The following is a 26,475-nucleotide window of genomic DNA, read 5'->3' as shown; positions in this document are numbered from 1 at the left end:
ATTCCCAGGGATTTCCTACTGTGCCGGCTGTGGGGGTGTGAAAAAGATTGCGATGAGCCATGTGGTTTGCTTTCCTCTGTGTCCGTGCTGTTGTTCTGAATGTGTAACATAGTAGTCGCGGAAGAAATCTATCTTTAAGTTGAGGTTGCAACATAATTACGATCCAGAGAAAGTTGTTTATACTGCCCTAAGCCAGAGTTTAATTATTGGCACCGTTTACTTCTGGGTTTAATATTGTGAGATATGATATGTGGCGTTACACCATTCGTGTGATTCGGAATTAATTTTATTTGATCGTTTATTAAACGTTTACAAACGGAAGAGTCTTTCAAATGACAGCTGATCCACAGCCCTCAGTAAAGAATTGGTATCAGACGTTGCGTTAAGCCTACAGGAGCTGACAGCATATTTGGAAGTAGTCATCCTCCTATAGGAGTTCCATAGACTTAAAACGTCAAAATGCAACAATAGTGATGAGATACATTATTACTGATATGCATTTTTAATGCTCCTTGTGGGTAACCCATTACGAGAAAGTTGTATTATTTTGAATTGATTTAACGTGCATTGCATTTTTATTTAGAGTAAATTTCTTTCAGTTGTTACGGGATTATAAAAGGATTCCAAATTGAGTAAAGGTTTTGGTGATTTCCTTCAAAATGTGACTAAAGCACGCAAATGAATGCAGCAATTTAAAATATGGCCAGGTAACTTTGATTTATCTGTCTGATTGGTGTTCGGTGCCTGGCATTAGTTTGGTCTTGGAGTTGAGCAGATTACTTCAAAAAGGCTTTAAAATAATATAATTCCTTTCGGCTTCTAAATAGTCAGATTCATGCGCTAAAGGATTACTCTCAAGTGGGATATACAACCCAGTGTCACCCATCGTAGGGCTCTAGAGCAGTTAAGTGCTCTTCTCCTAACCTTGCAACCCAATTTTCAGGCACCCCAGCTACTGATGCAGGAAGGGTAAAGAATTGAAACCTGTCATTTCTGCATCGTCAGATCTAATTTGAACAGAATCTCATGTTCCCTGGCCCGCTGGTCAGACATGTGGAAACATGTTGGGAGAATCTCGGTGAATTCAAGCCAGACGTCTGGTACGGAGTTCTGTTCAGAGTGCCGTCGTTACTGGCTGGTCCTGCTGTGAGAAGGAAAGAAAGGTGACAGTTTTACTTGAGTCATGAAGTGAGGGAAAATGTTGAACTGCGAGAAAACGTCTTTCTTTGGTACCGAATGTGTTATTTCCGTGCAAGTCAGAAACGCCGTGAGCGCCCCCGTCAGTCTCGCTGGAGTTTGAATTTGGTCTCCCTGTTGATGTGTTTCTCATACAGCACCTCTGACCTGCCCGGTGATACAGGTGGAAGAGCCACATATATCAGCAGCAGGTTTAGTTGCTGAGGGAATTGCATGCAGCAGGTCTGAGTAAACAGAAACCATTATGGTTGCTTGGTAATATGGGTGTCCCTTTGGGTCTGGGACTAAGTACGTGTTTAAATATGAACTTTGAGTTGCATTAACAGAAGGGCTTCTTATTGTTGGGACAGTGCTGTGTTGTAAGTTACAGCGCAACGCTTGAGTGAAAAAGCTGCAATTCAGTGTTTCCCCACCGAAGACAAGTATTCATCCAGGCTTTCATAGAAAACCGTGCGTCTAAATGGGAACAAATCAATCTAATGTGTTAATCGCAGTTTTGGCCCGATTTCCTCCGAAGGGATTTGCAGAAATCCAGTAATATAACGTTGGCCGGATCATGTTTGTTCGGAATATTTTCATTTGCTTCTAAAGGGTAAAAGAAAAGCCTGGGGCAGAGGGTTCCCCTCTGTTTTTGATAGAATTTGGTTTTCTTTGGGTAATTTTGTGCATTAATATGGACATCTAAATCCATCTTGTTTGCGAGCTGTAATTCCATACATGCACACGAGTGTAATTAATGGGCCTGCCTGATGATGAATGATCACTGATACGTGCTCCCCTGCAAACCGCACAGACTCTGCCAGCTTCTGACAGGTTCTCTAAGCTGCTGTGCTGGAGTGCCCTTCTGAAGTTGCTCTTGACTTGTTCTTGAGAGTTGCTTGTGGCTTTGTCACGGTGCCAGTGTGTTTCACTATAAACATGCGTACGGTTCACGCTTGTTTAAGCACACATCATGCACACGCTGAGTTTAATCAACTTGGTCTTCTTAATATGCATTTACAAATGCATGTGTGTTTATTGCACTGTGTAAATGTGTGTGTTTCAGTCAAATGTATGGTGTGCACATTTTTTAAATTCTCAGAAGAAAGGGATACAGTGTAAAATTAAAAAAACTAAATAGTTGCTTGTTCAAAAGGTTCTCGTTTCTGGTACCAAGACCATGCAATACCGCCTGGCAGATGGAAAGCTTGTTTGTCTATATACCATTCATGACCTTCATCCAGAGCCAACTGGAAATAGACTGGGTCACAAAGAGAAAGAACTGTTTTTGAAACAAATGAGAGCCTTTACATCCAAAGCATACGGAGGTTCTTGAGAGAGAGTGTAACCAGGTCAATATTAAAGCTGTGCAGCAGATATTGGATTAGATCAGAGCTGGCTTTGCAGAGATTGGAATATGAAAAAGAGAGAGGTTAGTTTTATTAGAAAAGTTGCAGATATAAAAGTTGTTTCATATTTGTGGTGTATTCATTCAAGAAAGTTTATTGAAAGTCATGTTGGATTACCCTTTCATATTGGTATATTAATTCAGAATTCCAATAAAGTCTCCATCATTGTATAATTGTGTATAATTTTCTCACCCTTGTATACAAAGTTTCTCATAGCTGTGTCCAGATTAGTATTTTGAAACATTATAAGATAAAGGGTACAAGTTTTTTGAAATGTCTTGTCCCTATCGGTGCTGATAATATTTATGTTTTTCATCAGGTTATGTTAACCAAGTCCACACTCCATACGGTCTGTCGTCTTGTGTGCACACCAGTCTAATTCCTCCCTTTATGTGGAGTACAGTGTAATAAAACCCAGCTGAAGCAGACGTTTCTGCAGGCAGTATACGTGTTGTGTTTTTGCAAGTCTCATGTACGAAGACGGGCTGCCTGTGGTGTTAGTGTTTCATCCTTAACAAAACGTTGAGTATTTTGTAATGATGTGATTCAGTTGCTGAAGGATGTGGTTGGAAACGTCTGTATTTATCAGGGGCTGACTGTAATATTCTGCAACTTAGTGGTGCCTGATAAGACTTCTTATACCATGTGTTAATCATAATGCTTTGAATCTTAATGTTTGCTGTGTCTGTAAAATACCCATTATAATAAAGATAAGAGCAGTTAAGGAAACTCCAATATTTGTGTATTCATTAAAATGCCTGTAGCGCAAAAAAAAGCTACACTTAGCGTGTTACAATAAGGAAAGAAAACTGAAAGACCTGTGAATTCTCACTGGTTGTACTTCAGTGAAGCAGTATTGTGTTTTACTGTGCATGTGACACAGCAGAGTCTTGAACCAGTCTGGCCTGTGGAGCATAAGCAACAGATGAAACTTTATCCTTAACCAAAGATCAGCAGGCTGTTGCCCTTTTGGACAGAAGCCAGTTTCAAAGCAGCTGAAATGACTACCTCATGTGCAAGACGGGCCTGCCTGAGTTCACATCAATACACTTTTATTTGTAAATAGCAGGTTTCCTGGTGGAGTTTTAGACTTCGGGCACTATTAGGTTCCTAAGACGGATGCCACAGTTTAAGCTCGCATGAGAATAGGTGGGATTTTAACATGCCAAAAACTGAACACTTTGATTTTTTCAGAGATTGTTTTTCCTTTAATTAATTGAAAAATTGATTTTTTTAATTATTTCTTTACTTCCAAACTTTTTCCCTCGCCCACAACTTTAGTTTCTTTGACTTTTTTTCCCCCTAAGTGTAACAGCACATTTACTGTTACCCTATTGTAAATTTCTGCCCTGGATTGTTTCCAACTTGTGAGAGCTGAACAGTTCATACTCTGTCACCATAGTGCGAATACACCAGTCATCATCAGCCAGCCAGAGTCTTAACTGTAACCAAGCCACATCATACTGGGGCTCCAGACAAGTCTCTACCACCTACTACTCCAAACAGCTATAAAATTAAGGAGGCTCTTCAAGTATTGAAACTGTCTTGTGGGGCTGATCGGTTCTGGCTTTGTGTCAGTGCTTTACAATGTGAGATTCTGTGTTACTATTGGCAGATTTTACTGTAACACGTTTTATTCTCTGGGAAACTTAAAACGTCAAGTTGCAAAAAAACATAGTTTTGTTATTGTATTGCAGTATTCAGTTGAAAAAGAAGGCTCACTTTTAGCAGTTTTCTTTCTTTCTGTAAATAACTGTATGTTAACACCTCTTGGGTAATGTGCATCTGAAGTAAAGAAGGTGCATGTCGTTTCTTCAGCTGCCTGATGTGTACATTGATGTTTAGGCCTCTGTACTTGAAGGCAGCGTCACTGTAATAGATGACTGAAGAAAGCTCTTGATGTAGAAGTAGCTGTTCGTACAAGGAAGGAGAACTTTTTTTGTTGACATTGTACTGTTTATGATTAGTATGCCTTTGAACTTTAAACCTGTTAGATGAGAGATTTTTCAAAACAGTCGAATCTTTGAGTCAGGTCAGGCGTTCAAAGTTTATCTTGAAACTGGTGTGGCTGTGTACCAGAGAATTACCGTTTCTGATAATGAAAGGCCGGTTTTGAAATAGCTGAAGAAAAGCTTTGGTTTATATAGGGATTTCACTGTTTAGATGCTGTACAGTACAGCTGGCTAGTTCAATCTTTAAGTGTAGTCGGATCAAGGGTTAAAAGGGTACATTTCGTACTGAGGTTGATATTTCAAGACATTAAATTAAGAAAATGTTATAACATTATATATATAGTCTTGTGATATTTTCTGTTTGTTTTAACCATGTTTATTGCTATTATTTTTTATTAGATCAGTTATTCTAGCTGAATGTGCTGAAATCTGCAGTAATTAAAGTGCTTTTCCACCACTTCTGACTAACAGCAATCCTCAAGCTCTGCCTGTTTGTGTTCTGTGGCTTTATTTTTCTATGAAACGGGTATTTGACACAATATACGTGCACCCGACCAAGAGTTGTCCACTGTAGTGCCAAAAGGCTGACGGGCAATGCAAATTAACCTGACCTCACCCGTTTAACAATGGGGCTCCTGTGCTGTCCTGAGCCACTACCAGACCTCCATGTCATCTCCAGACCATTTCTACTGGTTTCCTCTTCAGCGGAAAGTCCAAACAAACCAGCATGCAACTCATTAATAATAATAATAATAATAATAATAATAATAATAATAATAATAATAATAATAATAATAATTATTATTATTATTATTATTTTATTATTATAAGAATTTAAGCCCTGTAGTATATTATCCTTATCCTAAATATGCTTGTATGTCTTTATCTTCAGGTCTTTATCCTTGTAGCTCAAGGAAAGAGAAAATAATCTTAAAAACATTTACTGTATGAATGCTTTTTTTTCTGTCTGGCTTTAACAAGGTGTGGGGATATCCCTGATCTTCCTCTAGTGTTGTAAATATTAAGGCTAAACCTGATTAGCTCTACACATTGTGTGGCATTTTGTAGTTCCTCAGGGGAGAAGAAATTTAAGGTGCCTTTGTGGCAGTCTCTTTAGGAATGTTCACAAGCTGGGCAGTCTACACGCATGCCTTCCAGCTCTTAAATCAAGATTTGGAAAATGTCAGCATTCTGGGCACGGTTTCATCTGTTAGAAAATAAGGTGCCCCAACTGGAATGACATCAAAAGGATACTGAGGAAGTGGCCATTGTGATCTGTTGACAATCCCTTTTAACTCACTGTCCCGAGCTCCGGCGAGGTCTTCCTGTCAGCAAGCGCTAGGGCCTCGCGAGTAGAGTTCGAAATGTTGAGCTAGCAAGGCGCCCCAGCACTCGGACCTGTTTTAAGAAACAAATCCAAAAAGGATTTTGTTTTCCGTTGCACAAAAAAGCCAAATGTCCTCGTCTTGCACGTCCTGCGACTTGCGCTGGTTCCTCGCTGTTCCACCCCTCTTCCTTCAGTGAAACATCTCGCCTCCGCGTGGCTTCTTGAGGTCCGCTCGTGTTTCCGCTTCCTCCTTTCGCCCCTGCTGGCCCCAGGGCTGAACGCGAAAGGTTTGTTTCGGCCGGCTGTTGCTTCACAGGGAAGCGTTATGGGGGGCTGGAGATCGCTGAAACCTGCTCCATGAGCTGCAGATCTCCAGGGGGCCGTGTGAAGCACGCGGCTCAGTGACCGAAGTCCTCTGTAACCCGTGGGGTAGCGAACTGTGCGTTTCACCCGGCCTCTTAGCGGCTCACATGAACCTTGGCATGTTCTTTCTCATGCCTGCCACCCAGTAGCTCACACCTGCCTGTCTGTGGTTGCCTGGTGACGACTGCAGGTGAATGGCCCAACAGCAATGACTCGCTGAACTTTCTTTAGTATCTGGAACTCTTCTTTTGTCCTAAACACCTTGGTTTACCTTTAAATCTTAGTATTTTGTCGTGTTTTATTCCCCTAATCTGCCCGCTGCTTGCCTGTAACCTCGACCGCTCCCGAGAGCTCTATTTTCAGAGGGAGGTGCACTTTGGCACAAGCGCTGCGCCTCCCTGACTTTTTCCCGTCACGCGTTTGCATTGCTCCGTGTGGGTCAGCGGTCACTCCGTTGGGTTTCGACTGGACCTGACGGAGAAGTGGGGAAGTGTTCTACAGGCTGCGACGGCAAAGAAGGAAGTAACTTAATGAACAGCAAGCGATAGTTGAAGCAGTTGTCAGAATGGCAGGATTGTGTACAGGTGTGTGCTCATGCTTCATCTGCCCTGCCCTGTCACCCTCTCCTGATGGGCCTCATCGGGAGGCGTACTCCGTTACTGACAGCACAGTAAGGCTGTCGGCATCCCCGAGCTCTTGGATATTCTATTGGCCTCTTCTGGGGCTTTAAAAGGCGGTTTTAGAAAAAAAATAATGTCTGTATTTCCCCGTCTTTCAGAGGCAGGTATGCAAATCCATCCTGACAAACAAAATATTGTTTTTTCTTCTCATTCGGGAAATTCAGTTCTTGTGAAGCGTTCCACGTTTCTCTATGTAATTTCTTTATTCAATTTAAACCTGAAAAAGTGGCATTTCTTCACAGGAAGGGTTAAGGGAGCTTGAAAGAAGCTACCAGCCATGTTGTCCACGCTGCCAGTCTGACAGGCTTCGAGACAGGATGGTTCTTTCGATCAATTCAGCACCAAGCAGGCTGGATGGACTGAATAGCTCCCTCTTGTTTGAAGTCTTTTTTTTTTGTTCCAAATGGGCTTACAGGCTACTGTAAATTCTCCTTGAGGTGCCATCTGATTTTCAACCTACACCATTTGCATAAAAACTGTCTTCGAAAAGTGGTCACTGTGGCCTGTAGAAGACAAACATCTCCAAATGACAGAATTAGTTTCGTGGGATGCGCACGCAGCTGTATTTTCAAGCAGTTAATTACGATGATCACTTTGCTGTGTAGAGTGTGGTTAACTGACACTACATTTTTTTAAATGAGAAGGGTGCTTATTCAGCTTCAGACCGGTTCAGCTTGGCGGGCGTCTTGTTGCTGTTCTTTCTGTTTGCACAAGTTTAACTAATGTTCTATAAAAATGTTCCGTCAGCAGCATTATCTTCTGTCCATCTGCACCAAACTCTTCAGAGAAATGCTAAAGCTTTTCATTAATATTTTAACTGGTTTGTAATTCGATTGTTTTACAGTTACTGCTGGAGTCATGTAGTGTAATCGGCAACAGCAATAGTCATGAAATTAAACAATTTGTTTTGTTGTGCTGAAAGATTCTTCCAATACGATAGGGTTGTGAAAACTATGAAATGCCTGGATATTGTCGTTGGCTGTTTTGCTGGCTTACTCAGGTTGGTTTTGGCATTTTTGGATTTGCAGATGTGGTAGTAACTCTGGCAATTGTGTTTGTTCCGAAATGGGCTTACAGGCTACAGTAAATTCTCCTTGAGGTGCCATCTGATTTTCAACCTACACCATTTGCATAAAAACTGTCTTTGAAAAGTGGTCACTGTGGCCTGTAGAAGGAAAAACATCTCCAAATGACAGAATTAGTTTTGTGGGATGCGCACTCAGCTGTATTTTCAAGCGGTTAATTACGATGACTACCCCTGAACAACTTCATTCCCCGTCGTTTGCTGTGTAGAGTGTGGTTAACTGGCACTACATGTTTTTAAATGATAAGGCCCCTTATTCAGATTGAGACCAGTTCATCTTGGCGGTGTCTTCTTGCTGTTCTTATTTCTTCCTATTTATTATCCCTTTTATTGACTAATATTGGTTTTGTATAAAACCAAATGCTAAAGACCTCAATGTGACTATTGTCCTTCAGATTTTTTACAATGAAATGCCAGTATATTGCCTGTGTATACATCATATGAAATACCATTAACTGTGGGCAGTGTCTGTTGTTAAATGGGGCTTAGCTGGTCAAGGAGATAGTGCTGTTGCCACAGCTGCATTGAAGTGTTTCTTACATCTTTAACATTTTATAATGCCAGCTTTCAGGGCAGTGATAATGCATCCTGGCCTACAGAGTCTAGTGCTTCTCCAGAAAAAGACATCTTTTACCAAATGTGTCACTGCAGTGTTGACGTTTTACTTGACATTTCAGTGGTTGCGCATCTGGCTTAAAATAAATTAAGGCTTTTTTGTTGCTCAACACGGTTCTCCTTTCATTTTTTATGACTTTGCCTTTTTTTTTTAATATTACTGTTATTGTACTGAAGAAATAAAATTGCAGGCCTGACAATACCCATATTGGACTGTTTTTAAAAAGCCTACATGATTACAATAATGTTAGTGCAAACATGTATTTTTTTAATGATCATAAACTGAAAGCCTTGTGGTATTTGTTCAACTAGATTGAGTATAGCTTGCCAGGACCTGACACCCCCTTGTTGAAAATCAAGCTGGAAGAATCTTTTGCTGTTTTCTTCCTGATGCTTTTTCCATTAGCCTGTAATTCCATAAAACATTCCAATCTACAAAATGTATATCGGCTAAATTGTGCATGTTCAGAGTTTTTCCAGGAGCAATGCTTAATAAAAGGCATCCATCCTAACTGTACCAGTCTACCTGGAAGACGTGCTGCGGTCTGTGACAAGTTCGGTTGTGATTTGTGTTTCAAGCGAATGTCCTCATCAGTCTGATACTCTGTAACAGGCCGATAACTGTGCATTGGCTAGTGTCAGCAGACATGGGCCTGTCTGCTGCCTCAGCAGGGCAGATGCTGCTCCTTAATGAATGAATGACCCACTTGGTCCCATTTGTATTATTTTGAAGGTTGAAGAAGGTCATTGGAGAGGAAATAAGACCTTAGTTTACCAACTTTAGCAATGGGTTTCAGTGCTATGAACAGAAGATATATATTTAGTCTTGTTTGAGAGCCAGTCTTTGTCATAAGCATTTTGTTTTTTTTTCCTGCTGTCATTGCTTTTAACAAATTTAACTGTGTTTTTCAGAATGTGGATGAGATGAAGACTAATATTTTTCTAGAACAACCTAAAGCCACACTAGCTAAAGACTGGTTCATGGCTGGCTTAATGGTGTAATGTGTTTCTTCTTCTCCAGTGGATACCTGTGAAACAGGTAGCAAATTAACAAGAACAGTACTGGGTCATCTCATATCTGGTAAGTCGGCTGTTGAATTTGCTCTGCTAAAACTATATTGAGGTCTATTGGAATATTTCTATCTGTATTCTTCTATATTGTAGTAGAGCCGCTTTCAAAGAAAAGGAACTAGTCGCTGGAAAAAAGTTTTATGGTCGTTAAGATTAGAAGTATCTAAAACTACAAACAATGGGGGAATTTTTGGCCACAGCCAGTATTTCCACTTGGGTGGAATGCCAAGTTGATGCAATCTGGAAAGTTTAGTCGTTGTATTTTTGCTGACAAATCTCGGGCTGCTCACAGAGGTGCCAGTTTATTTAGGCTTTTAGCCAACATCGTTTGATTCATAGATTTGTCGTCTTAACAGAAGCACCTCACTTTGATAGTTGTTTGTGTTTATCTTCCCAGTTCCTAGACAGTGCAGAGTTTGTGGTATGCAGGAAAAAGTGTAATAAATAACGAGCAGCAGGCTTCCTTAAAGGTTACAAACGTTACCTCTCATCATGGCTTCATTTCTTGTCCTAATTTCTATAATACGTGCAAAGCAATATAGCCTTTATGTACCAATTGCAAACCTTGACTGTAACTAGTAGGTGAAATATTCGTTTGCTCTACTAAAACTTCCCTGGGATTAAAGATTAAATCCACTGTGGTGTAAGTTTTCCTTTAATCGCTGCTTCATATGTTCTTGAGGTCTGGCTTCAAAAACTGGTTCTAGTCCATAGCCTTCACTGAGGTGCATTCTGAAGCAGATTAACATGTCCGGCACATTTCTTTATTCAGAGGGAGGAGGAAATCCTGACTATTGTTCAGAAAAACTGAGTGTTAGTCCTATTTAACTCTTGAGGAACTCTCTCTGAGTCGTGTGTGAACGCGTGAGGAGGCTGAGGCCCACCCAGTACATTTCTCTAGGAACAGCAGGAGCACAGACTGTACTGGAATAAAACCGGCTGTCTGGGGTTAGAGAATTCGAGTGTTTTGGGGAATCCCCCTTTGCAAGAGCACATTCTCAACAACTCTTGTACTACATTTGGTAATAGTTAAGGTAATAAGTAAGAATATTTAACCCTGTTTAGAAAGGCCTGATTTTGGTTGAAGGGTCTAAATTGTTGCAGTGATTTGTAGAACTCTTATCACATGAGCAAATTCCCATGCATTTAATTTTTATAGTGCCCTTAACAACATTACTATTACTAAAACCTGCCGCTGGCTTTGTTCAGCGTTTTAGTTGTGTAACTTAAGTTGCGTAGTTGGGATATGTTTTTCAGGGTTGTAAATTCTTTTAGCAGGAGTGTGTTAGCCGTTTTCTTTGATCAACTGCATATTCTTGACTGAAATAAACTGAAGGCTGGCGGACCTGGAGATTACTGCCATCTTAACGACGTAATTGTATTGTATTGAACATAGCTTGGGCAAACTTGTAATGTGTGATTATGCCACATACAGTATATCCTATAATTGATCAATTACAGCTTACATACTTGCTTGGAGCAATAAGGTCCATTTCAGGTATTTCAGAAGGACAGCTATAGCAGAATTTCTGGTTCCATATTAGAAGCAGCTAAAACCTTTAGCACAAAGGCACAGATCTTCAGTAGACTACGCACCGATACCTCAGTTACCAGTGGTGCTGATTATTCACGCTGGAATTAAAACCCGTGAGTTAATTATAAGCTCTCTGTGAGGGTGCTCCTTGCCAGGTTTAGTCATGAGCAGTTCCCGGTTGGGATTCACATTGAGCTTTGCTGTTGCTCTGTTGTTTTCTCTCCCATGCCCTGTCACCGAGAGCAGGCACGTGCTCTGTGTCGCTATGAGATAAAGCGAAAGCACTGTGCGAAAGGGCTCTGGGACCTGTGCTGTGTGCTCGGCTCTCCAGTGTAGTATTTTTCTGTCGTGTCTCTTTATTCGTTGTCGTGATGTTCCACTGAGTGGAATGTTTTCAGCGCGGTGCAAGGGCAGTTCTGATGGTGAAAGCTGATCTGCGGTTTGGCATCTAACTTTTTAACAAAGAAAGATATGCAGAGTCATTTTATTTTTGTAGTAAGCAGTGTCATGGTTGTGAAGACTTATCAAAACGCAGGCAAGCGTACCTCTGAGTGGCAGCGTCTGTCCTCCTTGCTGTTGCTTGTAAATGGGCACATGTGGTAAATAAAAGGCTCTCACTGTGGCTGACGTTTTGTAAAACAAAGACCGATTCAAAATCATTTAAGTGTGCCTGCGTGAGATTGCCACACATGGGCTCAACTTTCCCCTCATTTACTGTTTTCACATCACTGGGAATCACACTCGACAACATCAGTCTTCAGTGGAATTAGATGACCTACGTTGTCGGTTTACAATCAAGTTTGGTTTTAGCCTCAAAGCCTGTGTGATTAATGCCATGAAGGGGTTCTTTTGGGGTTAATTGAAAGAAAGACCAAGCATGAAAGAGGAAAGAAACCAGCCTTACTGTGCTTTTGGCGTTGTAATACTCAAATATTTTACTCTCCATCTGGAAAAGTCTTCATTCCCTCTCCCTTCGGGGTTTTAGTTATTTTTTAACTTGTGCTTGGATATCATTGTACTCCATTTTTTAACTGGACACTTTTCTTTTGTCATTTTAGCGAATGCGTTCTTTCTCCTGGTATATTTTTTAAAGTGTTACACATAACAAGCGAGCATGTTAACCGCCCCCTGGAGAACTGCTTGAAGTTCTGGGTCTATTGGCAGTCTGTAAGCCTTTCCCATTGGAGTCTGTTCGGATTTCTGAAGCGCTTGGCTCGGACCCCTCAGACACTCGTCTGAGGTAGGTGAAAGGCAATCATTTTGTAAGAAAAATGAAAATTAAATGGTGTGCAAAGGTTTAATTGTGGGTTATTTTGTGCCTTGCAGGTTTTATTTTAATCACTGTCTGCAGCACTGGGTCCCAAAGACGAGTTTGTTTTATATAAACCTTTGAGGATGGCTGCGTATTTTAAAGACCGCACTGAGCTGACTAAATTTCTCTCGGAAAAAGTGTGCTGTTGATTACAGCCAAACCGGAATTTTTTGACACTTTATGCTTGTTGATAGAAGGTCCCATGAGAGTGCTTTGCTTGGATTTAATTGAATTTTCCTATCTTGTGGAAGGAACACGTTCCTTCCTCTGAGTTTCCGATGGTAGTGAGATCCCGAGCTGGCAGGGAATGCCCAGAGCAGCTGTCTGTCAACAGCAGCACACGCTGTGCATCCTGGCCCTGCCCTTGGAAAACACCCTTTCATCGTCTTCAGTGAGTGTTCAAGAGCTGCCTTTGTGCTTTACTGTTCGTAAATGTGTAGGTTTTTTAAAAAAAACTACACATTTCTGGACTCATTTCTTTAAGCAAAGCATTTGTGGGTGTCTGGAATAAGCCGCCCAGCCGGACTGAAACCCTGAGGTTCTTCATGAAAGTGCTGGAGGAGATCAGGGCTTTGAATCAGGTGGCATCTTGCAAGCAAATGTGCAGGAGCTAAATGACCTTGCAAAAAATGTGCAGGATTGGCAATAATTATGGACCCATATGTACAGTATGTGGGTACGTAATGCAATGTGTTTATATAGATTAATAGGTCTTATGTGAGAATGAAATTGTACTTAATTCACTTTTATAATGATATGTTGCTATGTCATGGGTGGTCAGGCAGCCCATGAGAAAGTAGCACAAGGCTTTGCCTACATCTAGACAGTGGTACCTTGGTAGAGTTTTAACTACGTGGTGAACACTCTGTGTCCTGGAGAGGACATCGAGCTCGATAAGCGCTCAGAAATCAAAGGTTCGGCTAACGCAGGGCGCTGCCATTGACGGCTGTGGAGTGGGGTTGCGGTTTCGCCCAGTCTGTCTGTGAGCGGGCTCCCTACGTGGTGCTTTCGTCCCCTCGTGGGGTGGCAGGGAGAGAGAGCCTTGTGCTGGTCCTGTCCACTATCCGACTGGCGGGAGCTGGGAGCCCCTCTGGGCTCTGCAGGGGGGGAGGGCTCGTACCTGCTGCTCTGTGACCGCTTCCTGTCCGCCCCCTCGGCTCTCGCCCCGAGACGCACGTTCTCATTGGACAACCGGCACCCAGCCTCCCGCCTCTCCTGGTCTTTCGCGCGGAGGCCTGAGTGCGCTATAGCTCTGCTATGCTGTGGGAGAGATGTGCGCTCGTAGCTCCCTCACACCCATCTCCCCCGAGCTCCCTAAATCATCTTATTATTGCGGATTCTCTGCTGTGTTCACGTGAGGATTGCGTGCTCTTGTTTCGTTCACCGTGTTCTCTCTACACGACGATTGTTTGCTCAGCTCACGTCTCCAATGCGTGTTCATCCAGTGCTCTCACTCCCCTCTCTCTGCCCATCCTTCGCTTGCCTCCTGCTCCCTTTCACTGGTTACAGTATCCCTCTTCCTCACAGCGGCACGCTCCCGGTCTTTAGCAGAGGAGCGGTTGTTGGGGTGGGGGGGGAGAGTTGTGTTGTTGAAGCGTTAATGAACACTATATCTGGCAGATATTGTGTGGTTCCAGTTTGATGGCTTAATTGTTCTTTTTTTTTTGCGAGGCCTAAAATAAACTGTTTCTGTTCTCAACGTGGTGTTTGGCCGTCTCTACCTTATAGGCAGACAAAGATACAGATCACAGAGTGCCCTGAGATTTCTGTCGGATTTGTGAGGCTGGGGGGTAGACATCCATCTTGTCATACGAGTCACAGGATCGCTTCACAGCTCACTCCTGGTTCCCCATTGCAAGATCTGCATTTCATTGAATCTGCCTTGATGTTTTGCCATTTTTTTCCCCCCATGACTCTCACTTAAACATCAAAATGTTTTCAATATCAGCAGAATTTATCCCACCCCCCACCCCCATATAACGATGAGGCAGGATGTCTTGAAACAGAATTGTTTCTGCAACGATGGCTTTTTGTGTCTTGTATGAACCTTTCATTTCAAAACACTGTGTGTGGTTTATGTGTAGCATGTATTTAATTAAAAATTCACTGTGCGGCACACGAAGCAGTAGCACAGTAGTTTTTACAGTTAAACCTCTGTCCCTGCTGTGTGATCGCTTGGTTCCAGTTGTGGCTAATCAATAAAAAACATCTGTGGCTGCCTGTTTTTGATGACGAGTATTTGACGTTTGTGAAGGACCCTGCAGCAAAAGTATGATCAGTTTCCTGTTGTGCATTGTGCTTGTTAACTTACAGAACTTCTGACTTGGAGACCTTGAGGGAAGACTCATGATTTCTGCACCACTGATTAACTGCCCTGGCATCTGTGATTCTTCTGCTGACTGCTTGGCTTTTCAGTCTGGTGACATTTATGACAGTCGTACAGCTGTTCCTAGAATTGCATACTTTTCCTGTAACTGTAACTTGTCCCTTGCTTTGACACATCTCAATGAATGACCTTTTGATCTATATACTGGAGGTAATTTAGCTGACACGCAGCATTCACATGCGTGCGTTTTGGGTTTAGGGAACCTGTCTGGACCCCATGTTAAATAAATACTGGTGTATCGATAAGACAAAATAAACTGCCTTTTGGCCCGGCTACTGAAATCTGATTATCCGTCCATCTGTTTTCAGCAACTTCAGTGACCTTTCAGTAGAGAAGTGTTCAGATCCGGGTGGCCATTAGGAAATGTCATTTAAGCTTTTGAGTTTGCTTCTCAGAGTTTGAGAATCTGAAGTGTACTATTGGACCTTGTCAGCAGGAACTTAATACTTTACAGGTGTTTGGTTGTGCAGGTGGAATTCTTTGTAGCCTTTTTCCAGAGTGGATCAGACGCTGCGGGCGACTGTCTGTAGTTGCGTTGTCATGTTATGGGTGATTATTGGTCTAATTGGTGATCTAATTATTGATGTGATTGGTGTTCACTGTGCACTTGCTCTTTGTTGTGATCAGTGTCTAAATTCACTCTATGGGGGTCTGTTGAAGAATTACGACTTGGCTTGGAAAGGGGGAGGTTATTCCTGCTCCAAACTGTACGGACTTACGGCACTTTAGGAAAATAGAGGCGATTGACCTTCATGGGCCAAATGGCCTCATCTCATTTGTGACCTTTCTGATGACCATCTGCATCTCATGACTCGGCCACAGTTGGTGAAGATAAGAGGGGGAGGGCAGCATTGTGGTGAAATTGTATAGATATAGTAAAGGAATGTCCTTGATCTGAGTTCTATAGTAGAGCAAATTGGATTTATAGAGCATGTATATGTATTCATATAAGTCATAGATGATGCAGCTTATTTAAAAAAAAAACATTTCCCTTTTATCTTAAAATACACGACTGAGTGTCATAAGTGTGCATTTCACTTTAGTTTGGGGAAATCAACAAGAACTACACAAAGAAGTGAAATCCAAAGCTTATTAAAACAATTTAAAACAGATGTAGATATTTTCACTTTAATAAAAAAAAAACAGGTAAGTGAATCCAAATTTAAAACACTGATTCCCAAGAAAACAGTTTGTGACGTTCGCCTCTGTGAAACAATAACTAAATGGCAGAATTTATGGCTTCTCTGTGCCCTGATTTCCTGTTGTGCTTCACACACTTCCCTCTAGATGTAGAGAATTAAAATGCTGCTTCTGTGCATCTCATCACACCGACACACTGCATGCACGTCTCAGGATACTGAAATAGCAGCCTCATGAAACTGGGAAGAAAAAATACCAATATACTTTTAAAGAAGAGAAATAATCTCAAGTAAATGTTTTGAAATTCCTTCCTTCAAGGGGTATTTCTTTTAAGGGGTTTTTCTTTTTGTCATGACCAGATGGCTGTTCCGGTGAGCTTTAGTGAAGCTGAAAGGGCGCTGTGAAAATGTAACCCGTCTCCGAATAGAATAGTCCTGTTGGTGTGCTTTGCCTTGGTATTGCTGGGGAGGGGGGGGTCTCCAAAGTGCAGCTTGTACATTTTATTTCCCATTTTCTTATTTAAAATGAGACTTAGAAATGTGTGAAGCAGGAGTGCATTTGTGTGTCGGCCGAAGTAGAAATGTAGTTTTTTTCACAAAGCCCCATCCTTGCTGCCCGGCGGTGGTCTGCGATACCCAGCCTTGTGCCCGCTGCTTGCTGGGAGAGGCTCTGGCCCCCCCGCGACTCCGAACTGGAAGAAGCGGTTTGAAAATGGATGCATGGAATACCTGAGCTGGTATTTTTAGCTTTGTTTTCGGCCAGCAGTACCACACGAGGTTTAATGAGTGCCCTGGGTCTGCGCCACAGCGCAGGAGAGGATCACAAGTCACATGGCCTTCGTCCCAGTGACTTGGCCACAGCGACAGTCTCGAGCGTTTCTGCTGGCACTGGAACTCGAGCAATACTCCCACATGCTTAATTGCTACACTTGTCCCATGTGTCTGGAAACTGAGGATTTGATTACTATTTTCTGGTATCATCTTGTCGGCTTTCAGCAGCTGAGCGAGGCTGGGCCTGATCAGCAGTAGGAAGGGTGATCTCTAAGGAAAACCAGGTTACTGCTGTAAAGGGATTTTGACCAGTTTCTAGCCCAGTGCCCCTGTATGGTGCAAGCTAACTTGCATGCAGAAAAATGCACAGGTCTAAACAGATGATTTGGCTTTTTCATTTGTTTAAAGCTGTGGCATGGATCCTGCTAGCCGATATTCACCTAAGGTTATTTTATTTAGGTTTGGTTCCAAATTCAGTTTCATGAGATGGCTAAAACCTTGTCAACAACAACAACAAAAAAAAGAAATTAAATGCCGTCAAAGAATACACTCAGTAGTTAAGTGGTCATATGATAACTGTGGTTAGAGGGCTTTTGCTTTTTATATTTTCTTCATGGGGGTATTGATTTACATTAAGCCTCCCACCCGAGGCTCTTTAGTGCAGCTGTCAATATGAATACAGTGTGAGCTGTGACTGACGGGAGATTTGATTAAGTGAAGCCAAATGAAAATGAATTCTAAGTGCACGAGTATTTGAGAAAATCAGCCATGGTTCCAGAGCAGATACTGTGCATAATGCCTGGGTAGTGTCCTGAGAAACACGAGGGTCTGTGCAGAAAGAATCATTTATTTCTTCTTCCTTATCCCTGGTTTCGAATAAAGACCGTTTCAGCTGTCTCTCTGTGGCTTTATTGTACTGGCTGACTTGGAGCGGTCTGTAGGCACCGTTCTGAGACGAACGTCTTCTTGAGAAGTGTACTTTTTGTTTTGCAAGAGATTTTGTGGAGCCTTGTATTCTAGCAGTGAGCAGAAGACTCCGATGTGTCAGGGCATACCCAGCCCGTGAGTCTTGCATCCTGTTGAAACGGTTACCTTCACGATAGAGAACGGGTTTGGAAACGAAACTTTACAAAGTACTGCACACCGTTGAATTGAATCCACTGGTACAATTTGCTGAAGGAGGCAGTTCTTGCTAAAAACCGCTTAACTGGCTTTTAAGCTTTAGGCTTGTTACCGTTTCTGTCTTCTTTTCATTTACATTACAGCAGTGTGTGAATGTTGTTGCTTCTGTCAGAAATTCTTCTAAAAGATGTTTCTGCCTGGAGAGATTAAGATGTATTTTATGGGTAAAGAACAGCAGAATGGCATTTTTTGTAATTTTGTTACAAAATCCATATTTGGTCAATTGCATGTGGAGAATAATGCAAATGTGAAGATTCATAGCCGGGATCTTGTGAACCTGTCAGGCTTGAGTCTCCATGACACTTCAGTGGAGTCCTGAGTGAGCCACCTGTATATACAGGTATATAAAAACACACCCCATCACCATTGTGTTTATAGAACTCCATAGTCAGAACTATATCTACACCTCACCTCCATTGTCCATTGACTCAACTATTTCACTCCTGGGTGGAAATATTCTTTGATAAATCCCTAAATAAACTAGTCCTCTTCATTTGACTAGCCTCGTTTCAGATACACACATTTTGATCAAGCATAGTATGATGCTGTACCTCAGAGGATGTGTCCTTGACGTGTGTTTAGGGTGCACAGCCCTGATCTAAACAGCGCAATTAAAAGTTTGTGCGTGTTTAAACTTGCAAGAGAGTGCCTAGTCAATTGTGTGGTACTTTTTTTTTTAAAGTTACAGGAGAGTGTTCTATAGATCCAATAGTTTGTTTCAAATGTTTTGTCATTTATAGTTTTTCCATAACTTGTTCGGCCGGTTTTACAGTTGCGTATTGCAACTCATAAAGCCTCTAGATCAGTCTAATTTTCACAGGCAAATAAACTGGATGCAAATCAACTGTGTACTGTTTTACTTAGGGGTAATATTAGTCTTCATTGTCAAAGAACTGTGTTCAAAATATTTTTATTAATTATTTTTATGATGTAATTGGGCAGTGCATTTGAGACAGTATGAGGGTAATCCTTATTGTATATAATATTTCTAAGCGTTGTGGAGGTGAAAACAGTTAAAGATACGTGGTATTTTTAATGGTTTGTCTACAGCTAGAATAATCGTAGCTTCACATCACCCTTTGTATCATCATACTAAACCTTTCGGGATATTTTGTTGTGAAGAATTCTTGGTAGTAGAGGCTGGGGGTTTTGGATTAGTGTAAACTTCTGTTTGCTTTTCCTTGACCCCTCCTGTGTCCTTCAGAGTGTTTCTGTCATGTTATTTATCAAAATTTCCTTTATTATTTTTCCCACATAGGACAGCTGCTCATCTGTGATGTATACACAGTAATCTCGTCATTCGGATACCATTTGCCAGTTTGTGTTGAGTAGTTGTTAGGGCCTATTGCTGGGCCTTCCTGAGCTCTGTGGCATTCTCTGATTGTCTGCTTTATTCATATTAGCTTCCAGTGATTGTCAAGCCAGTAAATACACTAAGGCAGTGGTCCTCAATACTGTTCCCATTCTATTTAGGCAACTTAAATTAAAATGAAAGCAGCTGGGCTCATATAGAACAAAACTGATTTTTCCTGCTACAGTATCACTCCGCCTTGTGTTTGGTTATGTAGCTGATCAGCTGTGAGGACATGTTGAGACTGCTACAGTGCAGGTGAGAAAGAAGTTGGAGAGAGAGGAGGATAATTTGTTTGTATAAATTCTAATCAAACCAGAGGCTCATTTACGGAGTTCATTACACCAAAGCAGTGAGTAGGTTATCTGGAATGAAGCCCAGCAGAGACTAGGGCACTCCAGAGCCACTGCCTTAGGGATCATGGCCATCCAGCCTGGTTTGTTTGTGCGCGTGGAAATATTTCACCCCTCCTTCGCTGTTTTCTCTTCTCTTCAGGACAGAAGGTTGACTTTCTTGAGAAGCCTGCGCTGCGTATGGGCTTGGGTATTGCTTGTGTGTATGTTCCTGAGCCCCGGGTTTGTCTCTACGAGCTGCAACAGCCTAGCGACAGGCCAGTCCACCATGTCCAATAAATCATGGGGCTAATGGGTTGCTTGATGACTCGTGGTTTTGTTGATTGGTTGCCGCAGGGTAGAACATTTTGTTTTACTCATTGCACATGCCGTCTGTTCATTGGACTGGGAATTCTCATTTTCTCTCATTTTAATTCAACGTCGGGTGTCCTTTGGTAAATTGGTGAAAACCACTTTCACTCCTTATCAGATCAATAAACTGACTTTCATGAGTTAGGCAAGCCACATTTTGGAGTCAATGAAACTGTTTTTTGAACACATAAAACATGCTAAACATGAACTTTCGAGTTGTGTTGGTCATAGTGGTTTTATGTCCAGCATGCTGTGACGTTCCTGTCTCTGTTCCATGTTGTAGAGGTAAGCTTCGTCTGGGCTTTTGTCTTCGTTATGCTGGTGGCTTTTTTTGGAGTTGGTTTGCCTTGCAAATGTATGTGCAGTAGGCTTGTCGAGTAGAAACCAGTTTATAGCTTATCTTTCTTAGCTTCTAACTAACGCATTGTGATAAGATCTTCTTTTGTTCCGATCTTTACATACAGTAGCCTAATGTCACCTTGTAAATGATATGTGATGAGGGTTATATATTTATGTTTTAATCCTCTACAATTTCAAGGCTGAAGGGGGGAATGGTACAAAATCCATACTATTATTTGATATCCAAGTCACTCTTCACATAATCTCAAATTGTCCTTCAGACTAAAACCCCAGCCTGCACTGGGGAGTTACGGCACTAATAACCTTGACTTTTTGTAAATTGACACATTTTCTTGCAGGAGCAGGTGTTAAGCAGTCTCAAGGCCATTTCCACTCCTGAACTCTTTGTCATTTTTGTCTCAATTCAGACTCTAATCCGATGCAATATCCCACTCTTGTTACACAGTCTTCGGCCAGATTAGGTTTCTCTCTGCGCTGCGGTCGTAACTGTAGCTGTTCTCGTGAGGTTCACATCTGCTGCGAGTGACATTTACCACAGTTAATTGCACCATGATATTTGTAGGCATCACCAGTGGGAGATGTAGCCAAGAGAACGGTGGTGTTTCTTCTGCAATAGGCCTGCATGAGAACGATGTACTGTAGGGTTCATGGACACTCATCCCTTTCTTCCTCTCATCAGTGTGGGGGCCCCGCGTCTCGTATCCGTTGAACCTGCGGCACGGCGCCTTGGTTTCTCTACAGTTATAATACATGCCAATGAGATTCATTCCTTTTTTATTTTTCTCGTTCATGGCCTCTCCAAAATGCCATGGCACGCCGGTTGAGCGAGACTGATGTAGGGGGTCACTCGATTGCCGTATGCCTCATTAAATGAACAAAAATGCTCTTGGAGCAAGTTCAGTTTCCCCTGTTAAATGGAACAGCCTGCTGATTGTGGAACAAGATCAGCGGGTTCCGTTGCACTGGATAGACAAATACGAAGTGTGAAGTGCGATGCAATCTTCTATTTCAGTACGATCGCTGCAAGAGCTCCACTCGGCTCACCTTTGTGTACCACTCAGTCTTTGAGGCCCTACTTTCATAATCCTACAGGTTTAGTCATGCAGCCATCTGTACATGTTAGTAAACTGTGCGCACTGAGTAGCTACCGTAATGGAGAAATTGTGTGAAGAGCTGACTGTTGAGTGGCGGGGGTTCCTCTGGCCCTCCCGTGAAATGGAGTTACACGGCGCAGACAGGTTCCAGCTGTCAGTGCTAATTCATTCGATGGAGTCAGCAGAGCTATTCATGCCCCAGCTGAGATGGGCAAACACGCTGTTGTTTTGGCTGCCTCGTTCGGAGCCTCCGATGAACGTGGCGCGCCCGAAACGGGAGCTGGCGTACTCCTGTGGCGGCCTGGCCTGTTCCCCGGGGGAGGGGCTTCACAACTGCGCGGGCTTTTTATTCTCCGCTGCCGTTCCTCGCGGGCGGGTCGGACCGGTGCTCGCTGCTTCCTTCGCGACATGGGGAGGAGTCGCTGCAGCAGTGAAGGCACGAGCATCGGTGTTGTGGAAATGTGCAACACAAATGGTGAAGTGAACTAGGAGCTTACAAAGGAGGTCAAGACCCAATTAAGTTTTGGCCTTGTTAACACAGGGTAGACGCTAACATCTGTGGCAGATGCAAGCTTTTGCATTTGTTAAATGAAAAGCAACAGTCGGCGCATTAGAGGCGGCCGAGGCTGTAGTTTACCGACCGTAAATTCTTCTTTCTCGACTCTTTCCTCCCTGGTGGAGCCGTTTTGTTTCATTATTATTTTTCTCTTATGCAGACGTGCAGCTTTTACACCACAGGTCAGCGCTTTACAGTAAAACAGTAGACGAGAGCAAGACTGCCTGCTGTCCTGTCTTGCTCTTTAGCAGTTGTATTTCACGGAATTGTTTTTGCATTCCACAGCGTGAAAATTCATAAGAGCGTTCTGGATAGCCTGGACTAGAATGTCTCCCGCGTGTCTGTGAAGCAACTAACCAACTCGCAGCCCTTTGTCAGGACTTGGCGTGCTCTGTTCCTTTCCTGCGCCTTCCCAGTGCTCAGACCACGCAGGAACAGGAGGCAGCTGATCGGCCCATCCCGCCTGTGCTGGGAGTTAACAGCCAGCTGGTGATCCAAGAAGCCCGTCCAGCTGTTTCCTGAAGGAAGCCGGAGCATCGGCTTCAACAGCGTGGCCGGGCAGCTCATTCCGGGCTCGCCCCTCTCCCCCCACCCAGCACAGTGATGAGCGGTCTGTTCAGCTGAGCTGACTTTTTGTTTTCCTGTTTGTAGTCCATCCAGCTCATGTCATTTTATGTACAACGTTCTGAATAACGAATGAATACATACTGCACCTGGAGATTTTCTCCTAGTGCTGATGATCTAGATACTGTAATGACAGTATCTGTCACTTACAAATCCTTCTGTTCTCTTAGCACAGTACATTTGGGTTAAAAGCAATGTCCCCAATGTCCTCAAGCCTGTACTAGACAAATTGCTAGATCTTTTTGCCAGGATCTGTACCTGTGTCTATTGTACAGTATGAGGAACATGAGCTGTTGAGCATTTCTCTCGCTGCTTCTGATAGCTGATGCTTGACACGGCTTCAAACAACAGGTTTGTTCTGTTCTCTTACAAGAAATAAAATGTGATTCAAGACTATTATGAGTGAACAGCAGGTCCTTTTTGTACAGTAGGTCTATAAGCCTACTGTAATAACTTTTCCGTATCTAAACATAGTGTCTGTGTGCCAAACAGTGAAACGCTATCAGCTCTGACCTGACTTTTCATGATCGCTTTTAGAGGAGTACAAGCTCATAAAGTGGACCGGGATCAGTCTACACGAAACCAACGCGAGGCTTTGTTCGTTTTTCCTTCTTCTCTTTCAGTTGGACCCACTTTGCTGCTAAACTCCCAGTTCTGTGAGTCAGACCTCCTTAACTGAGGCCATGTGTTATCGGACGTTACTGGAAAACTGGAAAACAGAGTGCTAATTAACTCCAAAACAAAATATTAACTAGGGTTGCTTTTCATTTGAAGTTTGAGGGATTCCATTTTCCTTATACAATGTTATATTGCCACCATGGAGACACGTAATAAACAAAATTAAAAGTGTTCCACAGCCCAGGAATATTGAATCAGGAAGTTCTAATCACAATACTCAACAGTTATTTCCTTACACAGGAAATTCTATGCCATAGGCAACCACAAAGCCAGTTATACTGTACATGTTTTTATTCTCCAGCCTGGTTAAAGGCCACAGTGTGTGTGTGGTTTTAATGCACATTGTTTAGTCATTTGGATTTTTCTTTTTACCCAGACAAGATGCAGATGCCTTTTGCTGTACTTTAGAAAAATGTCAGGGTTCTTGATTTGTGAGTTGCTCAGTGACAGTGGGGGCTCCTCTTATCAGGAGGAGCCCCCACTGCAAGAGCCAATAATGCAAGAGCCAAGCCACCAAATGACACAGTACTCAGCTCCTTGCAGGTTCTAAATCCTTGAACCGAAAGCAGCAACAGTATTGCGTTCTAGTTGCCCAGTGTTTTAATGTTTAGTGATTCTGTGCTCTCTTATGTGGTGTAGTCAGGTGTGCTGAGAACACGGTAGCTTGTAAGATCACACTTAAGAGACTTTTTTGTAATTTTTGCATTGAATGGTCAAGATCTCTGCTGCAGTTTTAATGTTTACTACATAATGTGGATATATACTAATGGGGTGGCTCATTTTCTAATCAGATGAAACCTTTGTGACTTATATATATATATTCTTAGAATCGAAATACTTCTTTAGTGCTTGACCTTGCCTAGAGAATCCTCGTCTGGATTCCCTGCACTGCAGCACTGATGACCTGGGTGATACTTTCCCTTTCCCCTGGCCTTGAAGTTGTTTGCAGAGGTCTTCTGTGCTTCCTTTGTGAAGGTTAAAGTTTCCTTACGGAGAAGGGCAAAGGTTAATAATTCTCATTCTGTGCAGAGTCCCTCAAGACTGATTAGTGTGTTGATTAGTTTCCTGGATCAAATGAGATTCCTTGATTATTTTTTTTTAAGTGCTTGTGATTCTGCTTAAGTTTACAAAACAGTTAAATGTGCAAGTAAGCAGTCTTGCATCGTTTTCGTTCAGCAAGGCTGGAAGAAGGGTGATTGAGTTCAAGGGCTTCTTTTCTGGAAGCCATCAACACTTTCATATTAATGGAATACTACCTGCACCCCTTGCAGAACTCCTGCACAGCGTTTGTTCTGTTTTGGCTTCAGTTCGAAATGCAGAAGTACTACATTTTTGATAAATGATAACAATTGCTGCACTGCAATGCCTTTATTATTGTAGGTCAGTAAGAAGTGTTCCCTGATGAATGTAGATAAGCATCAAACTGCTAATGCACCTGTATGAAGTCACCTGGCATCGATGAACTACCAATCGAATAGGCAAGACAGGCTAAATGGCCTCATTTCTTATATATGTGTGTAATATTTATATTATATCTGTGCACAGCACAAAGAATTGTAGTTCAAAGTTTTTCAGCACCGTGTGTGAGTGCGGATTCTGGAGCACATGATCGTACTTTTTGCTTTGGGAAGGTCTTGTGGAGAAGTATGGTTTCGTCAGATAAGAGATTTTGCTTTCAGCTCACCGTCCTTGTTATAGGCTTTTTGCTTTCTAAGCAAGATCACTCGAGACACAGTCAGGAATGAGGAATGGACAAGGAGTGTTAGCCCGCCTAACAAAGTGGTGTTTGGCAACTAGGCTTACCAAAGGATGTCACATGGTATTGCGATCTGTTTGCAATCTGTGAAGCCACCTGTCTATTAAAACACTACAGGTACAGCAATGGTGCCTTTAATCTGACCACCTGTCTGAGCTTATGCATGTCCCATACTTTTGGCTTAACGCCGCCTCTTCACAGTGTGGGTGTTAGCTCAGTAAAGCCTGGTGCATTTGTTTCTTTAAATCTACACTGGCAGTCTATAAGCGTTTAAGGGGTATATGCTGGAACACTACTTCCTGTTCATACAAACTAATAATAAGTCAGTATGAAACTGGACAAACCCGCATCTTGTGCAGAAAAGGGTGGACAGTTTTTATTTCTTAACTCTTTACAGCAGCTATTGGATAATCACAACTCTTAATCATAATCACAAAGGCACAGTTTACTGTCCAAAGCAGTTAGTGTCATAGGGGGTGCCTTTCCCAGGTCTTCGGCTTTAATGTCCTAGCACAACATTTACAGTCTTAATTATATTACACAGCCCGAAAGCCGTACACAAGATTATTAATTCCTGACATCTTCAGTTCAAAATGAATGTTCGTTTTATTTGCACGAGCTGTCAGGCATTCCAGTTAAACCCTATAATGTTGAATGGCAAAAAAACAGGCCAGTGAGAGCACCCTTTAATCAGACATCTCAAGTCCACGACACTAATGATCAGGTTCACGACTGGGAGTTCAAATTTAGAAATGAATTAAAGAAATTAGAGCTTGCAAAGAGAGAATGGGGTTTTAAGTAACTTGAGGCCTTTTTATCTTTTGCAGTGATGGCCTAATCATGAAGTGAAGATATATCCATTCAATTACATTAATTTTTATTTCAGTCACGAGTGTTATTATGAGGGTTTCAGCTGACTGTCAGCGGTGTAGCCAGTCCAACGCCCCACACAGCCGGCTGTGTGGATTAACATTATGTGAGTGGGATGTGAACCAACATCCCTGCTGGAGCCAGCCTGGGGAAAACAGGTGACTTGAAGAGGGATTGGATCCATATGGAACTGGTGGAGAATATTATTAAAAACATTACTGATCCCAGTAATTCTAGACCAGTTGAATGTAAGCTATTAGAGTCAACTGGAGGATGAGTTATTTGGAAGAAATATTCTAGGGAAGAGACAGCAGGGATTTGGGAAGGTTAGGTCAGGTCTTGCCTGGTGAACTTGCTAGAGTTCTTTGAATAAGCAACGACAGCAGCGCAGATGATATTGCTTGTTTAGATTTTGAGAAGGCCTAGTGACAAAGTTGCTCATAAGAGTTTAACCCTGCGATCGCTGGCAGTAGACATTCAG

General features: G+C 42.3%; 1 protein-coding gene across 7 annotated transcripts in view; it reads left to right on the top strand.

Annotated features, from left to right (window-relative positions):
* The window catches only part of znrf2a (zinc and ring finger 2a), a 46,201-nt gene that overhangs the window by 2,322 nt on the left and 17,404 nt on the right, over positions 1 to 26,475 (top strand). The window lies entirely within an intron of this gene.

The sequence above is a fragment of the Lepisosteus oculatus genome, chromosome 10 (assembly GCF_040954835.1).
Source record: "Lepisosteus oculatus isolate fLepOcu1 chromosome 10, fLepOcu1.hap2, whole genome shotgun sequence".
NCBI classification, from domain to species: Eukaryota; Metazoa; Chordata; class Actinopteri; order Semionotiformes; family Lepisosteidae; genus Lepisosteus; species Lepisosteus oculatus.
The sequence above is the reverse complement of the archived record's forward strand: the minus strand, read 5'-3'. Positions and strand labels throughout refer to the sequence as shown.